This window comes from Lemur catta, chromosome 5 (assembly GCF_020740605.2).
Source record: "Lemur catta isolate mLemCat1 chromosome 5, mLemCat1.pri, whole genome shotgun sequence".
Taxonomy (NCBI): domain Eukaryota; kingdom Metazoa; phylum Chordata; class Mammalia; order Primates; family Lemuridae; genus Lemur; species Lemur catta.
The window spans coordinates 54,063,456-54,079,844 of NC_059132.1; positions in this window are offsets into that span (position 1 = coordinate 54,063,456).

Here is a 16,389-nt window from a genome sequence, read left to right on the forward strand (position 1 = left end):
TCATTCAGAAGAATAACCTCATCTGGCTTATATTTTTATTTATTTATTTTTCCTAGCCTCTATGTCAAAGACACATGGCTTACATTTTTAAAAGACCACTCTGAGGCCAGGCGCGGTGGCTCACACCTGTAATCCTAGCACTCTGGAAGGCCAAGGTGGGAGAATTGCTTGAGGTCAGGAGTTTGTGAATAGCCTGCACAAGAGCGAGATACCGTCTCTACTAAAAATAGAAAAATTAGCTGGGCGTGGTGCTTTGTGCCTGTAATCCCAGCTACTCAGGAGGCTGAGGCAGGAGGATCACCTGAGCCCAGGAGTTTGAGGTTGCTGTGAGCTAGGCTGATGACATGGCACTCTAGCCAGGGCAACAGAGCTAGACCCTGTCTCAAAGGAAAAAAAAGAAAGAAAGAAATCCCAGAATATCATTTCCACAACATTTTGTTGGTAAAAGCAAGTCATAGGCCCAGATTCAACGGGGGGGGGGGGGGGGGGGGGGGGGGGAATAAATCCCACCTTTTCCTGTTTGTGGGAAGAGTAATTTTTGGTGGCCATATTCGCAGATGACCCACCCCAACACATAACTGGGTTTACATGGTGGGGAGACCTAGCTCTCCTCAGTGGACAGAATGGATTGTAGCTGGGCAGGAGACAGAGCAGCAAGACCAGTTTTGAGGGTGTTACAGTGGAACAGGCAAGAGCTGAAGGCGTAGGCTAGTGGTAAAGAAAGAAGTAGATGGCTTTGCAGGGTGCTTTATAAAAGGAAGAATCAGGTGATTGATTGGCTGTTGGCACTAGGAGAAGGATGGGGAGGGAAGAGTCAAGAACACCAAGGCTCCTCCTTGATTTCAGAGCAGCTGCCTTTAGCTCTGTCAATCCCAAGTTAAGAAAGTCATTCTTTTTCCTAGATTAATTTAATTTAATCTAATTTTATGATTGTTGTTGTTATTTTTGAAATGGGATCTTGCCCTGTCGTCCAGGCTGAAGTGCAGTGGCAAAATCATAGCTCTCTGTAACCTCGAACTCCTGGGCTGAAGCGATCCTCCCACCTCAGCCTCCCAAGAATCGAATTTATTTTTGAGCAATGCTTCAATCCTGCTAAGTAAGGCCCTAAAGTAGGGTTAGCTTGACCCCAAGAAACCCAGGCTAAACTTACTGTGCTTAAAAAGGTCAGGGAGACTCTGCATCCTTGTCAGAGTCAAGGAGGCTGCATGGCTGGTAGCTTCAAAAAGATTACTGGGAGCTGGAGAGGTCGGCTGGCCCTGTCCAGCCTGCTCCACTCCCACCCCCATGGAGAGGAGCCAGGTCAGGCTGTTCTGCCCTGTCCTCACCCCACACTGTGGGACTTTCTCCACTCCGGTGATCAGGAGAGTCGGGCTGACCTACTTCCTCTCTGACAAGTAGCCCCAGCCACCAGCTGGAGTAGGACTTTAACATACTTGAGGTGACTGAATGACTGTGAGGCTGCAGAAACCTTAGTGCCTGTCCCCAGAGAGCAGCATCTGTTTAGAACGCTTTTTCTTTAGGAAGCTGAGCCAGGATGGTCCGGGGTGAGACACCTGTGATTCTAGTCAGACAGATCCATCAGGAAGCCCTCATTCTTGGAGTAAGAACTCCTCAGACAAACAACAGTCTAGCCAACCAAGTGAGGTTCCCAAGTCTCCTTCACCTGCAGCCAGAATTGACAAGAATGACGATCTGGAAGAACTCAGCTGTCTATTGATCCCTTAGGCTCTTGGGTAATTTTAGGTTGTATAAATAGATGCACCTAGATCTTGTGCAAGATACAAAACTGAGCTTTTTTTTCTCCCCCTCCAAGCACTGAAACTAAGTTTTAAGGGAAGAAGGAACAACTATGGAAACCAAACATACCAGCTCAAGAGAGCAAACTTAACGTGTCCAAAACTGAAATAATCATCTTTCAACCCCAGTTTCCCCTCCAAAAACCAGTTTCCCCTCCTAACTTCCCCATTTCTCTCAACAGTAACAGCATTCACGGAGCTGCCCAAGCTCAGAAAACTTTATGTTGACCTTTCCCAGCCCCTTGTCCTATATAACCATTGTCACCCAGTCTTGCAGGTTCTTCTACTCTCAGAGCTTCCAGACATTCCCACAGCTCCCTATCCCCAAATCGCCCTAGGGTCTGGCTTGTCATGCTTTGCCCCTTTAGGAGCCCTTCCCCCACCTTGCCGCCTCCATTGGAGTGCTCTCTCCAACTGGCTGTCTTGGCCACACCACACTCCCTAACACCTTCTCAATAGGCTCTAAGCTTCTCCCCTATAAGCCCCTCCTGGTCTCACCCCTCCTATCTCTCCGGGACGCACTCCTGGTCACTTGCTCACTTCCAGCTTTGGGCCAAAGCCAACGACCCATCTGCACATGCCTTCCCTCTGCCTGGACTGCCCTTCCCCGACTTCTGCACCTGGCCCACTCCACTGAGTCCTTCACCTGAGTCCTTCTGTTGGTGTCCCTTTCTCTGAGAAGCCTTCCTTGATAGCTCCGGCTGGGTATTCCCACCTCTTCCATGGTGGTGTCCGTCACGCTGCGTGAGAATATTCTGCCTCCCTCCCCTAGACTGTGAGCTCCTTCGGGGAAGAGCCCCCTTCCTACCTCCGAACATCAGGTTGAATGACCGAGCCTGCCACCAAAACCCCTTCTGGGGTTTCTTTTCTTCTTTTCTTTCCCACCTCAAATTCCTTCTGCAGAAGGCTCTCGGTCCAGTCTTCCTTTCTTCATCTGCCTTGCCCCTCAAACAGAACAAAACAAGGCACACACTGAAAGGGGAAAGTTCTAAGTGAATCTGGCAGTCACGGCTCCTCCAGCCTCCCCATTCTCCACGCCAGCCCATTCTGCACTTCAAGGGCACCTTTGTCTCCAGGCTGTGACTTGTTGCAGAGACTCCAAGTAGTAACATGTCTTGGTCCTGCCATAGGTCCCCTTTGTTTTGCCCTCCTCTCTCTTTCCCCATTGTTCTGGACCAGCCTAAACCTCCCCTTCTTATTGGAAGTCCTGCTCAAGCCCAGCCTTTCTAGGAAGCCTTCTCAACCTCCTGGATCTCTCTCTCCCTTTTTTCTTAATCCTATGGCATTTCTCAATTTAATCTAAACCATTTATTTGTACTTAATCAAAGGTCACCTTGTGCTGTTATTTCATTTTTCTTGAGGATATAGTTTTGTTCCAAGCAGATTATAATGGCAAGGGTCATTTCTTTTATTCTTTTTTAATTTTTTTTTAATTTTTAATTTGCACATCAAAGGCTATTTGGTCCTAAAGGGTCATCTCTTATATTACTTTTTACTTCCTTCAATATCAAGATCGGGCACATTATAGGCCTTTAATATATATTTAACAAATCATGAGAAAATATAAAATCCAGAGACAGCAAGAAACATAGTAAACTTTTATCTTCAGCAAACTATCAAGAGGTGGGAAGGAAGTAGAACCCAGGGTTGCACCCTCTTGGGGGTTATACTCTAATGAAGGAAGGTAAGACAATCACAAATAAATACCTATGAACACAAGTCATTTTTTAAAAAAAAAATTATAGTTGTGGAGTTATGTATGAAGAGATTTCCAAGGTAATTTGGGAAATTGGCATAAAAAAGGAGCTGCCAGACCAAACTCAGCTGGCAGGTTCCTTAATGGTTCCTTCCACATCACTCCCCCAAGGAGCATTCAACTAAAACTTCCACAAGCGGAGTTCTCAGACCTGAGTGAGCATCACAGTCCTCTAGAGAGCTTGTAAAACACAGATTGCTGGGTCTCACCTCTAAATTTCTCACTCAGGAGCCCTGGGGGAGAGTCCAAAAATTTCCACTTTTAAGCCGTTCTAGTGACACTGATACCACTTTCTGGGGAAGCAACACATAGTGAATGTCGGCACTGGACCATTTTGGAACCTTGTCATGGACACTGATGTGTGTTTTTCTGTTGGTACTTTTTTCTTTTCTTTCAAATAGACTGAAATCTCCCATAGGGCAGGGACTACTTTACCATTGTCTTTCTGACCTTTTCAAATTCTAGCACAGTGTTCTACAAGGACTGTAATTCAATATATCTTTGAAAGCTGGAGAAGGAAGCACATTGGATCCTTAGTGACAAAAATAAACAGCAAAAAAAGAAATGTGCATTCTTTCAAGTCTTGGCCAAATTAAAGAAAATGAACAGTACCAGTATTGCCTTCTGAGAAGCCAATTGTCCTCAACAGGACTGAATTATTCTTGAATTAAAAGAATCATCCATAACATCTTCATTTCATAATTCAGTCCATTCATTCATTCATCCCAGTTCCTGCAACAGTCTGAATCAGTTCAAACATGATTGAGCAGCACCGTGCAGGATTTATCATATTTGCGACAGGAAAAATGATCAGTTTGGCAGGGAACAAATGATATTACAGGGCCCAAAGGTGAGTAATTGGCCCTAATGACTTGGAAATAAATTTGAATTCGCATTGGGCAGGCTGTATAAATATCTTCTATATAACTGAACGCTTGGTGCTTTAGGGGGACAAGCTGGGTGGGAGGAGTGGGGTGAGGGGAGGAGAGAGCATTGTCAGCAGCTGGTGCTATTCCCACTTTCTTGTCCTCCCCAAGCTGAATGACAGTAGGTTAAAGGAACTGCTGAAGCACAGACAATGAGCAAAGAAAGTAGCAATTCACAGCCTATTAACCTTGGAAGTTGTGCCTCTTCCATGATTCTCCACTGTACCTGGCTTTAAAATCGCAGCTTTTAAAGATTCGCCTCTGAGGTCTACACTGGGACTTATGCTTTGGGCTAAGACTGACCAAGAATTGGAAGAATTTCCTGGGATTCCTGGAAAGGTAACTCGGGTGGAGAAAGCCTCTCTTGTGGATCAGAGAGTCCGAACCTATGATAGTGATGGCAACTGGTATCTGGAATAGTTTTTTTTTTTTTTTTTTTTTTAGGCAAGCATGAAAATGAGGTTTATTGAGGAGAGAAAGATAGGATTATAGGACAAGAGCAAGGTATAGGTTTACAGAGCATGGTACCTACGCCACAGATGACAACCGGACACACTGTCGCAGCAAAGGGAGAGCCAAAGGAAGGGCAAAGAGAGAGCTAGTATCTGGAATTGGAGTCGTGCCTTTTCTCCAAAGTGTTCAGAGGAATGAATACAATGAGTGCAGTTTTTATTCTGAGGACATGCATTGATTCAGTCATTGTAAAAATATTTGTTGAGGGCCTTTTCTGCTCTTGGTTGGAGGCACAGTCAGGAATGAAACACAGGCTCTGTCCTCTTGGAGCTTGGGGTCTCGAATGTGTTTCCAAGCTAGGGTGACCAACTTTGCTGGTTTGCCCAGCTCTGAGGAGATTTCTGAGATGTGGGGATTTCAGTGCTAATACCAGAAAGTCCCTAGCAAAGGAAAAGGTAGACCCTTAAGCCTGGTCCCAGCATTCTCTGGTCATGGCTGTCATTCATGAATTTGGGCTCAAGAATCCATAAACAATCATTTACTCTGCATAAATCCATAGAGCTGTGCCACAGAAAGCGGTAGCCACTAGTGGTAGCCACATTGGCTATGAGCTCTGCAAATGCAGAGCATTGAGAGGAAGGTTAGATGGAAAACTTGGAGGCTGGGAGTAAGAAGGAGAGGGAGGTGTACTGTTTTAACTAGCAACTCTGTTAAAGAGTATTTCTTGTGGCAAGGTAGGGGAATGTATTTAAAAGGTTTTTAAATGTTAACATATTAGTGACTGACAATGGTTTAATAACTATCTCACAGTACTTTCTTTTAAAAATAGATCCCTAGATCTTGGAGTGCCTTGTCCCAACATTTTTCTTTTCTTTTCAGGAATCATTTTCTACTGGTAGAACTCTTACCATGTAGGCCAAATAACTACCTAGTAGGGCAGTAATTGATCTGTGGTCAGCCTTGACTGTAGATGCCAGAAAGGAGATAGTATATTAAATGCCTCTCTTCACCTAGATAATGATTTGGGCTATGAATAAATAAATAATATAGGCTAATTACTTTTGGGGATAAAAAGGTCATTCACGTTTGGCTTTTCTTTCTTTCTTTTTTTTTTTTAAGAGATGGTGCCTTGATACATTGCCTAGGTTGGTCTTGAACTCCTGAGCTCCAGCAAATCCTCCCACCTCAGCCTCCTGCATAGTTGGGATTACAGGCCCTTAGGTACCACCATGCCTGGCTCATGTTTAGCTTTTCAAATTATTGTCAGGTATTTAAAAATTTTAAATTGTGCTTCAACAATACTCTAGTATAGTACAAACCCATCTACTAAGTCAGCAAAATCAAATACCTTGGCTGCTTCTTTATTGTAAAATCTGGGGGTGGGGCCGGGCGTGGTGGCTCACGCCTGTAATCCTAGCACTCTGGAAGACTGAGGCAGGAGGATTGCTTGAGCTAAGGAGTTTGAGACCAGCCTGAGCAAGAGTGAGACCCCATCTATACTAAAAATAGAAAGAAATTAGCCAAGCAACTAAAAGTAGAAAAAATTAGCTGGGCACATGCCTGTAGTCCCAGCTATCCAGGAGGCTGAGGCAGGAGGATCACTTGAGCCGAGGAGTCTGAGGTTGCTGTGAGCTAGGCTGATGCCACAGCACTCTAGCCCAGGCAAGAGAGTGAGACTCTGCCTCCAAAAAAAATAAAAATAAATAAATAAAAATAAATAAAATAAAATAAACAATAAAATCTGGGGGTGGGAAAGTAAATTTTTTAGGTAGAGAAACATGCTTTATCTTTTTAAAACTCTTCTTTCCCTTTTCTTAGGAGACCAAAACAAAAAAAAAAAACAAAAAAAAACAAACCTTAGATAGCTGATTGATGGTGCTAATTCTTGGAAAACGCAGGAATGTAGGATGAAAGCTGAAGAACAAGGTAAAGTATCCTTAAAAGGAAGTCCTTGTCCTAGTCATGGAAATCAGGGCCACAATATTGAAAACTAAGAAGCTTCATCCCTTACCCCTTTTTCCCTGTACCCATATCGCCGGAAAGTTATGAATCTTTGGGTTAAGTTAGAGGATGGCTAAGAGACTGAGAAATGGAAGTGTGTCCTCTAGAGCATCCTAAGCTCACCTATGTCATCTTGCAAACTCATGTCACAGGGGATGTGGGTGAGAGAGCAGATCCACACAGCCTGGCCCCATTACTAGAAATGCAACTCAACATCAGGCCTTTTTGGCCACTGGTCAGGGTTAAATTTGCAAAGCAACTATAATAGTTTTCTAGGGCTGCCATAAGAAAGTACCACAGACTGGGGGGCTTAAACAACAGAAATTTATTTCCTTACTGTTCTGGGGGTTAGAAGTCTGAGACTAAGGTGTCAGCAGGATTGGTTTCTCCTAAGGCCTCTCCCCTGGGCTATAGATGGCCATCTTCTCCCTGTGTCTTCATGGCTTTCCTTCTGTGTGTGACTGCGTCCTAATCTCCTTTTCTTTTTTTTTTGAGACAGCCTCTTGCTCTGTGCTCAGGCTAGAGTGCCATGGCATCAGCCTTGCTCACAGCAACCTCAAACTGCTGGGCTCAAGGGATGCTCCTACCTCAGCCTCCCGAGTAGCTGGGACTACAGGCTTGCATCACTATATTTTTAGTTGTCTGGCTAATTTCTTTTTATTTTTAGTAGAGACGGGGTCTGGCTCTTGTTCAGGCTGGTCTCGAACTCCTGAGCTCAAGCGGTCCTCCTGTCTTGCCTGGCCTGATCTCCTCTTCTTAAAAGGACACCAGTCATATCAGATTTGGGCTCACCCTAATGACCTCATTTTACCTTAATTACCTCCTTAAAGACCCTATGTCCAGGCTCGGTGCAGTGGCTCACGCCTGTAATCCCAGCATTCTGGGAGGCTGAGGCAGGAGGATTGCTTGAGCTCAGGAGGTTGAGACTTTACTAAAAATAGAAAAAATGTGCTGGGCTAGGTGGTGTGCACCTGTAGTCTCCGCTACTCGGGAGGTTGAGGCAGGAGGATTGCTTGAGCCCAGAAGTTTGAGGTTGCAGTGAGCTATGATGGTGCCACGGCACTCCAGCTGGAGATCCTATGTCCAAATTCAGCCACATTCTGAGGTACTTGGGGTTAGGACTTCAACATATGAATTTTTAGGGGTACACAATTCAGCCCAACAGCAGAAGACAAATATCATTTGTCAGATGAATATATCTAGAATGCTTTTGAGTTTTAAACTCACTATTTGAAAATGTCTGGGAGTGTTATATTACTGAACTAACATGAAAGTTTTTTATTTGCTTTTCTGTTTTTGTTTTTTATAAGCAGGAGCTGGCTATGTTGCCTAGGCTGGACTCAAACTCCTGGGCTCAAGTGATCTTCCCGCTTAAGCCTCCCTTGGAGTTGGGACTACAGGTGCATGCCACCAAGCCTGGCTAACATGAACGTTTTTTATGTCGTTCTCCCTTCTTTGGATATTTCTTAAGAGGAGTTCTGGCTGGAAAGCAAAATGGAGATCCTTTAAGGGCCACCTGTTAAACAGTTTCACTTCCTCAATAATTGCCACTCCTTTGTGGTATCTCACCTATTTGAAAGAGCACCTCAGATGCAGAGAAGTATTTGTGAACAAAATGGGGCACAGTGCCAAATATCCGTTTATTTAAAAAGCATTTATCAACTCTCTGACAGGTACTTTGCTAGGTACTTTATAAGTGGGTAGATGGAGAGTAGAGGGAATGCGATTCTGACCATTTATATCTGAGACCTGGGAAAGTTTGGAACAGTCCCAGGCATACTGACATGGCTTGAGAAATCTCCAGGGATCTGCTCCATAGTAACTTACACAAATCTGGCCCTTTCCTACTGGTTTCTCCTGCCCTCTAGAATAAGGGAATCCTTGGGGACCCATATTGTGTCCAAGGATTCTTGAGAGATATGAATTCTCTTACAGATTTGGCCTCTGGTCTCATCTTCAAAAATATTGACCCAAATACTCAGAGTGCCAGAAGCATAGCTGTGAGTAGTGTTTGTCCTATTTACATCCATCTGTCTGTCTATCTAGGTATACACCTCTTTTGAGGTTTCTGATGGGATGTCTGTTCATATTCTGTGAGTCTACAAACCCAGCATAAACTGTGTTCATATTTTGTGCACTATATCTAAGAATTTACTGTTGTACTCAGAATTTATTAATACAACATTCATTAGCCATGTTGTATAAAATTAGTATGATAAATTATCAAGATTAGTAATGTTTTCTATATAGCCATAGACTATTAGATTTGGAGGGGTCTTCTTCCTTTTTTTTTTTTTTTTTTGACTCACTCTGTTGCCCGGGCTAGAGTGCCCTGGCGTCAGCCTAGCTCACAGCAACCTCAAATTCCTGGGCTCAAGTGATCCTCCTGCCTCAGCCTTCCCAGTAGTTGGTACTACAGGCATGTGCCACCATACCCAGCTAATTTTTCTCTACATATTTTTTTTAGATGTCCATATAATTTCTTTCTATTTTTAGTAGAGACGGGGTCTCACTCTTGCTCAGGCTGGTCTTGAACTCTTGACCTTGAGCAATCCACCCGCCTTGGCCTCCCAGCGTGCTAGGATTACAGGCGTGAGCCACCACGCCCAGCCTGGAAGGGTCTTTAAGACCCATCTAGGTCAATCCTGTTTTCATTTTTGAAGAAAGTGGGGGCCAATGAAGTGACTTGCCCAAGGTTAAAAAAAACTAAGACAAAACCTTGAGTCTTCAAATTCCTAGTGTAATCTTCCCATTAGGCCATACTGTATTAAATAACCACATTGATTTTATAGTTTTTCTCTTTGTGTCTGTATTTTTTCTGGAATTATAAATGCCCAAAGTTTTCTAGGCACCATATACTGTTTGAAAACCCTCAACTTCCTAATATCATACACATGGACACATAAAAACACTGTCATTTTGTAGTAATGAAAGCCAGACTCTGACAACCTGGGTTTCCTTTCCTTGTCCTGGGTCTACTTTCTTTGTCCTGGGTTCCCTGGACTTTACTTAGATTCAGTCCTTTTTTCCCTTTTCCAACCCCAGTTGCTTTCCATATCTGAGTAGTGTTGTGCCTAAAGCAATAGAAGTTTTGCATTGCTCATTGCCAGGTTGCAAGAGTCTGGGGAGGGGAAAGTGTACAGTAAGCAGGAACACTGTAAGTAGTCACTGGGTGCTGTTTAAATGAATGAATGAATTCTTTTTTTTCTCTTGGGTTGAGGGAGAATGATCTTCCCTGGCATCTGTGAGGCTTGTGGCTGAGAGATGGGTAGACTGGGGATGAAGTTAAGGGATGGGTGGGGCCTCTTCTGCAACCTTTTGTGAAACTCAAGCCCAGAGCAGTTTCTGGTGAACCTTCAGTTGAGTGGAGCCTAGATGTTCCCTTCTTACCTGAAATATCTTCTTTACTTCTTCTGTATTATTTTGCATTCCTTCTACAAAGAGCAAAACTCTTAGTGCTTTGTGTGCATGCTTTGAAGACAAGGTCTGTGTTTTATTTAATTTTACACCCTTAATAAGTTTTCAACAAATGGTTTTTTTCAATGGATGTTTGGCAATTGAGAGAAAGACAAAAAGCTGGAAAAGTTCTTAGCTTGCTGGATTGTAAAAAAAAAGAAAAAAAAGCTGAAAATTAATAATCCACTAAGTTTTAGTCGCAGTGTAACTGCTGATGATTGAATCTTTTTTCTTTTATGCCATGTGTGTCTGTGTGTCGGATCAGAAAGGGAGGTAGTGCTGGGTTTCTGTAAAGGTGTGGGTGAATCTGGGGTTTTGGAGACATTAAAGTTTTGGAAAACAGAATATATACTTTGCAGATATCCCAATTTGGCAGGTTATCCCAATAGGCTCTGTTTTTGTTTAGCAAATTCTATGGACTCATAGAAACTATGGGCAAAAGTGTCTGATATTGAGATCAAACAGCATCTTGGCAGCCATCACATCTGTGAAAACCTCAAACTATGAAAGTTGGGGTGCATGAGCAAGTAGGCCCAGACTGAGCTAGAGTGTTCTGGAATCCATTGAATCCCTAGGCTTCTGATGGTGAAAGGGTACTTTTCTCCCATCCTCCTCACTTCCATGGCCCTGAAAGAGTGAAGAACTAATAGTAAATAACTGATTAGTTATTCTAACAAGTAATTGCTACTGTTTTTTTGCTGCCCAGAATGTTTTTCTCCCACCCTTTTTGATAACAAATTCTGCTCCATCCCCATCATCCCCATGGCCATGCTATGGGAAAGAGTTTTCTTTGGAGCTATCCTCCCTGGCTGGTCGGAGAGGCTGACAGAAGAAAGAAATGCTGAGATGAATGGAGAGAGAAAGAGAAAGAAGGAGTGGGGAGGGAGGGGAAGGATGATGACATCATCTGTACCCCTGAAACTAGGACTTTGGGTCTCCAGTTTGGTGAACCAAACCCCTCCTCCTCCATTTTTTCCATTAGCCATTTTCACTTGAGCTGCTTTCACCTTGCATCTGAAGGTGTCCTGATGAATACAGATTCTCCCCCTCTTCCCCTGCCTATTCAGGGGAGCCATGTAATCTCTGTGCCCCAGTTTCCTCCTAATGATCCCTTGTGAATTAGTTGATCATTGATAAGTTGCTTTTTCCCCCCAAACACAGAGTACAGTATTATTATAAACAGTAACTTCTATTCTTAGGAACTGCAGGTTTCCCGTCTTGGCTGCCTTACCACAGTTTCTGAATCAGGGCCAGCTCCCTTTCAATAACACAAGACACAATCTAAGCAGAATAGTAATGATAGTCCAAAAATTTTAAATAACCCAAAGTACTAGGGACTTTCAGTGACTTATATAAACGAGGTCCACAGACAACCAGTAGATTTTAAAACATCATTTTATTGTATGTGGTTTGTGCTGTGGCATTTTATTGACGCTTGACAAATAAGACTGTAATTCAGGGACAGGAAGCACTGAATAACAAAAAGAACTAATGTCTGCTTGACATCACTCACTCTTAGGAAGGCTGTTTACATCTGAGTTTACCTCCTAGTGTGTTTTAAAATACTCTTGCAAATCTCAGTTGGCTTGAAATAGCTGTTCTACCTTCTTTCAATAGAAACCCCCACCTTCTGAGTACACCAGCTCACAGTTATTTATAAAGATAATGTCACTCAAAGATTATTTTTTTATATCCCTCCTCCTTACTCTTTTCCCCTCACATATGAAGATAGACCTATATATAAAATTAGAAACTTCACATAAGGTATGCAGTCACTTAAGTAGGAATTATTGTCAGTCAGCAATCATTTATGAAGTAAAAATTCATCATATTGGCTAAAGCATGTTTCTGAGACTGTTCCGAGGAAACCAGTTCCTTCTTAAAAAAAGGTTTCTGTGACCAAATACATTTGCAAAGCTATATGCCCCTTTGGGATTTTTAAATTTCTATAGTAATCACGTTATCTTTGTGTAAGGTAGCAGTCTTCAAATTAGTTCATGAAAGAATCATTTCATTCCAGTCTCACCTAGTAACATTTCATGGAATAATGTTTTGGATCACATTACGGAAAACCAGGGAGGTGCCTTGCACGGGGCATGTGAAGCCATGAACCCTGGGTTTGACCTCTAGCTTGTCCACCCTACTAGTTGTATGACTTAAGCAAATCACAACCTCTTAATATTTTATTTTCCCATTAGAAAAATGAGGACAGTAATACTTATCATGATCTGGGTTGTTTTAGGGATTAAATGAAATTATTATGACAGTGTGCTTTAAACACTATAAAAAGTCACACAAATGAAAGGTATCAATTGTTATCATAGATAAATATAAGGTTGTATTGGGAAATTAAAAATGTACAAGTATAAAGAAACTTGCTCTAGCAATATTTACTCAACAATTGTGGATTTAAGTTTACTTAGGGACTGAGAGGGGAAGAAGCAAGCACAGTACAAAAGTCTCGAACACCTGACCTCATGTGATGCTTCCACCTCAGCTTGCCAAAGTGCTAGGATTACAGGCATGAGCCACCACACCCAAGTACAAAAGTCAAAGTAGGATTAGAGTATGTTGGGCCCAGAAATGTCTTTGGTGAGAATTAAAATTAACCCTTTCATTTTATAGATGATGAACCGGAGGCCCAGCTGTGTAATGTGAATGGCATAATGTCACTTAGAGACTTCATATTATAAACATCTGATTCCCATCCAGCGATTGGCCTCATTGCCAATGGTTGCCTCAATATGTGACAAATCATGGCCCCATCAAATTTTCAATCTAGTTAAGAGGGACAAGATATACAAATGACATAATCAGGAAACAGTATAACACAGAACAAAATTTTAAACTCAGAAAATGTGGCCAAAATAACAAAGGGCAAGGAGAATTCAGGAATGAATAGGGCAAGCAGCCAGGCTCAATTGAAAATAGACCTGGAGTTGGGGCCTTGAAGAATGTATAATACTACATGGGATTTGGAGAGTAGAGTGCAAGACAAAAAACAGCAATGTTCCAAAATGGAATTGGAGATGACAGTAGCACGCTAAATGTCTGGCCACAGCCTAAATAATTGAGCATTATAGTTTTGGTGATATACTAAACAGTAAGCATTTACTGGATACCTTTCCAATTCTGTGAAGTTTTTGGAGCTTTGGGAGGATATGAGAAGTAGACATCATCTCTGACTTTAGGAACTCTATTTTTTATTTGGAAAGAAGAGCTGGGAACATAAAACAAAATTGGAGAATGTAAGCAAATGAGGATGCAATGTCAACGGGTGAAATACATGCTTACTTCAAACCACTGAACCCCTAAACGTCCTTCAAAATTCCCTCATTCCTAGTCATCTCAGGTATGCGTTTCCTTTAGCACCTTTTCTACATTGCTAATATAGCACTTTTGGGAGGTATCACGGCCTACTGTAAACTCTGCCTTTTTTTACTGAACTGTGTGCTACTTTACAAAGGATGTTTGGCCTTTCTGTGTTCTCAGAGATAAAAACAGTTCTGGCACATAGTCCTATAGAATCAACGTATCCACATGGGTTTTCCCCTAGCCCCACGATGGAGAAGTCAAGAGAGGTGCTTTGAAGAGTTAAAATCACCAGGAGAAAGAGCAAATTCGAAGTGAAAAATAGGTGGAAAAAGGAAGGAAAGGCAATGTGGGGGAGAAGGTAAAAGGTCTCCTTTGCCACCAGAAGGTTCGCTGAAAGATCAACTCACAATAAGGCAGATTAATAGGAGAGAGAGATTATAAATTTATTTACTGTGTGCACTGGAAGAATCACAGAGTAATTACCCAATATCCCAATGAGGTCCAGAAGTTTATATACACTCATTTTAGAGCAGAGGAGGAGATGAGGAACATAGGTAATTCTGTTGAGGGGCAATAAATGATTACTAGGGAATTGATACTTGGGAGAATGAATGGATAGAGGAAACAGATGACTTACCAGGCCAGGTCTGGTTGCATTCTTGATCTTCCTTCCTACAATGGATATTGAGGTAACAGGGAGATGAAGGAAAGACAATTGTTTCCCTAGGTGGGTCAGGGTCTCAGGCAGATAAAGAAACTTGAAAGATTTTGGGAGAGCCAATAGTGGTGGGTGGGTGGAAGTGTCAGAAAGACCTTGAGGCTTTTGAGTCAATCCAGTATGTTAAAATGCCACATTTTGGAGTAAAAATATTTCTAATTTTCTTCAGTAACATCAGGCCTTGCCAAGATGGCAGGGAAAGACTTCATAAGGAGTCTTTCCACAACAGGAAAGACTATCGACCACTAAGAAGACCAATTTATTTTCCTTTTCAAGGAAAACAACGGTAATATTCACCAAATCTTTTGGAAATGAGCAAACTCCTTCCTTTCCCCTACCCTCAGATCTCAGCTACACAATGTTTTTTCACATCAGGTGACTGGAGTTGGTAGTCCAGCAGGGGAGTTTACAGGCTCAGGACTAAGAAGCCCAGCCTCCAAGGATAGCTGAGGGAACCAAGAAGAAACTCACCTTTGTTCTTTAATATTTGTCTCGGGAATGACAGATCTTTTTTTTTTTTTTTTAGATCTAACCTTAAATTTACAGAAAGCAGGTTAAAGCCCTAACACTGTGGAGAAGTGGAGACCTCCAGTATACAGGTCATAGCGATCTGAAAGTCTTTTGAAAACACGGTGGGTGGCAGAGTCTGTTTATTAGTTTCTTCTCAGCAAATGGCACTAGCAAACAAGTTTTGCAATATTTAGGGCACAAAAGATCATTTATTTTTGTTTGCTAAGTGAATATAAGATAAAATTATTTCATTTTAAAAAGAATTCAGATTTTTTAAAAGGGTAAAATAATTAAAAGGCTTTTCAAAAAGGCCTTTTATTTCGATTATTGAAAAGCTTCCAATAATGTGCCTGGGTTCTTACCTAGGTTAATGTTATTTATCATAGAATCCTCCCCACAAGGTCTGGTCATCACTAATTTGCAGATGAGGAAACCGACAAGGCCAGAGAAGCTTTTAGGAAGTGGCTGCGGTGCGATTTGAATCCGGGTCTCTTTACCCCCAGTTTCTGAGACCTTTCTAGACACCCTGGTTCTCTTCAAATACGGCTGCAAATAAACTCTTAACTGTTGTGTTATTTATGCTTTTGAAGTAAGCAGACTGTAAGGAATGAGCAGGAGAATAAAATGCAGAGGCCTGCGTACCAGGGACCACTTATCCCACTTTTCATTTATTCAGAGACCAGCCTGAGAGATCACTGAAAACATTACTTCCCCAAAACCGCTGCTAAAAACAAGGAAATTAACAAGGCAGAATGGCGACGTGAGACTTGACAAAGTTGTTAATAAGGCGAAGGCCCAGGGAGCTGCAGCAGGGCCTGCTACTTCATTTATTTCAGCGATTAAGTAAGCACGACAGGGGGCTGGAGGCAGGTAAAAAGCAGGCTCTCGCGTGGCGGAGGCAGTTGATATTCCTGGCACTCGGCGTTCGAGATGCTTCCTTACAGTGTGCGTGTCTGGGTGGCTTGGTCTCCATATTCCACTTATTTTTAACTCAATGCTCTAGCCTCGCTCATGGGCACCCCAGGCCACAAAATCCGCCCGTAAAAACAAAGGTCCCGCTCCGTCTGTCTCAAGACGGCTATCTATTTTAGGAGGCGGCCGCCGGGGCTTCACTTCTGGGCCACCAGCGACGCCCTTCCCGCTGGCCGGGCGGAGGCACGCTCGCGACCGCGGGGCCGCGTGTCGAGCCGGGGGGTGGCCTTCCCACGCGGCGACCGCGACCACCGCCCGCCCCGCGCGTGGGGGCGCGTGCAGCCGCGGGCCGCGGGCAGGGTGACCTCGGACTACCCCAGCCGCCCGGGGCCCTCTCTGTACAAATACGCGAGGCGCTGTCCTGAGGTGACACCGGCAGCCCGGCAGAAGCAGCAGGCGCCGCCGATCAACTAGTTCGCACGGAGGATTCCTCTTGGTGCGTGGCCCAGTTTTCCTTAGGACGGGCTCCAACCCCTCCCTGACACC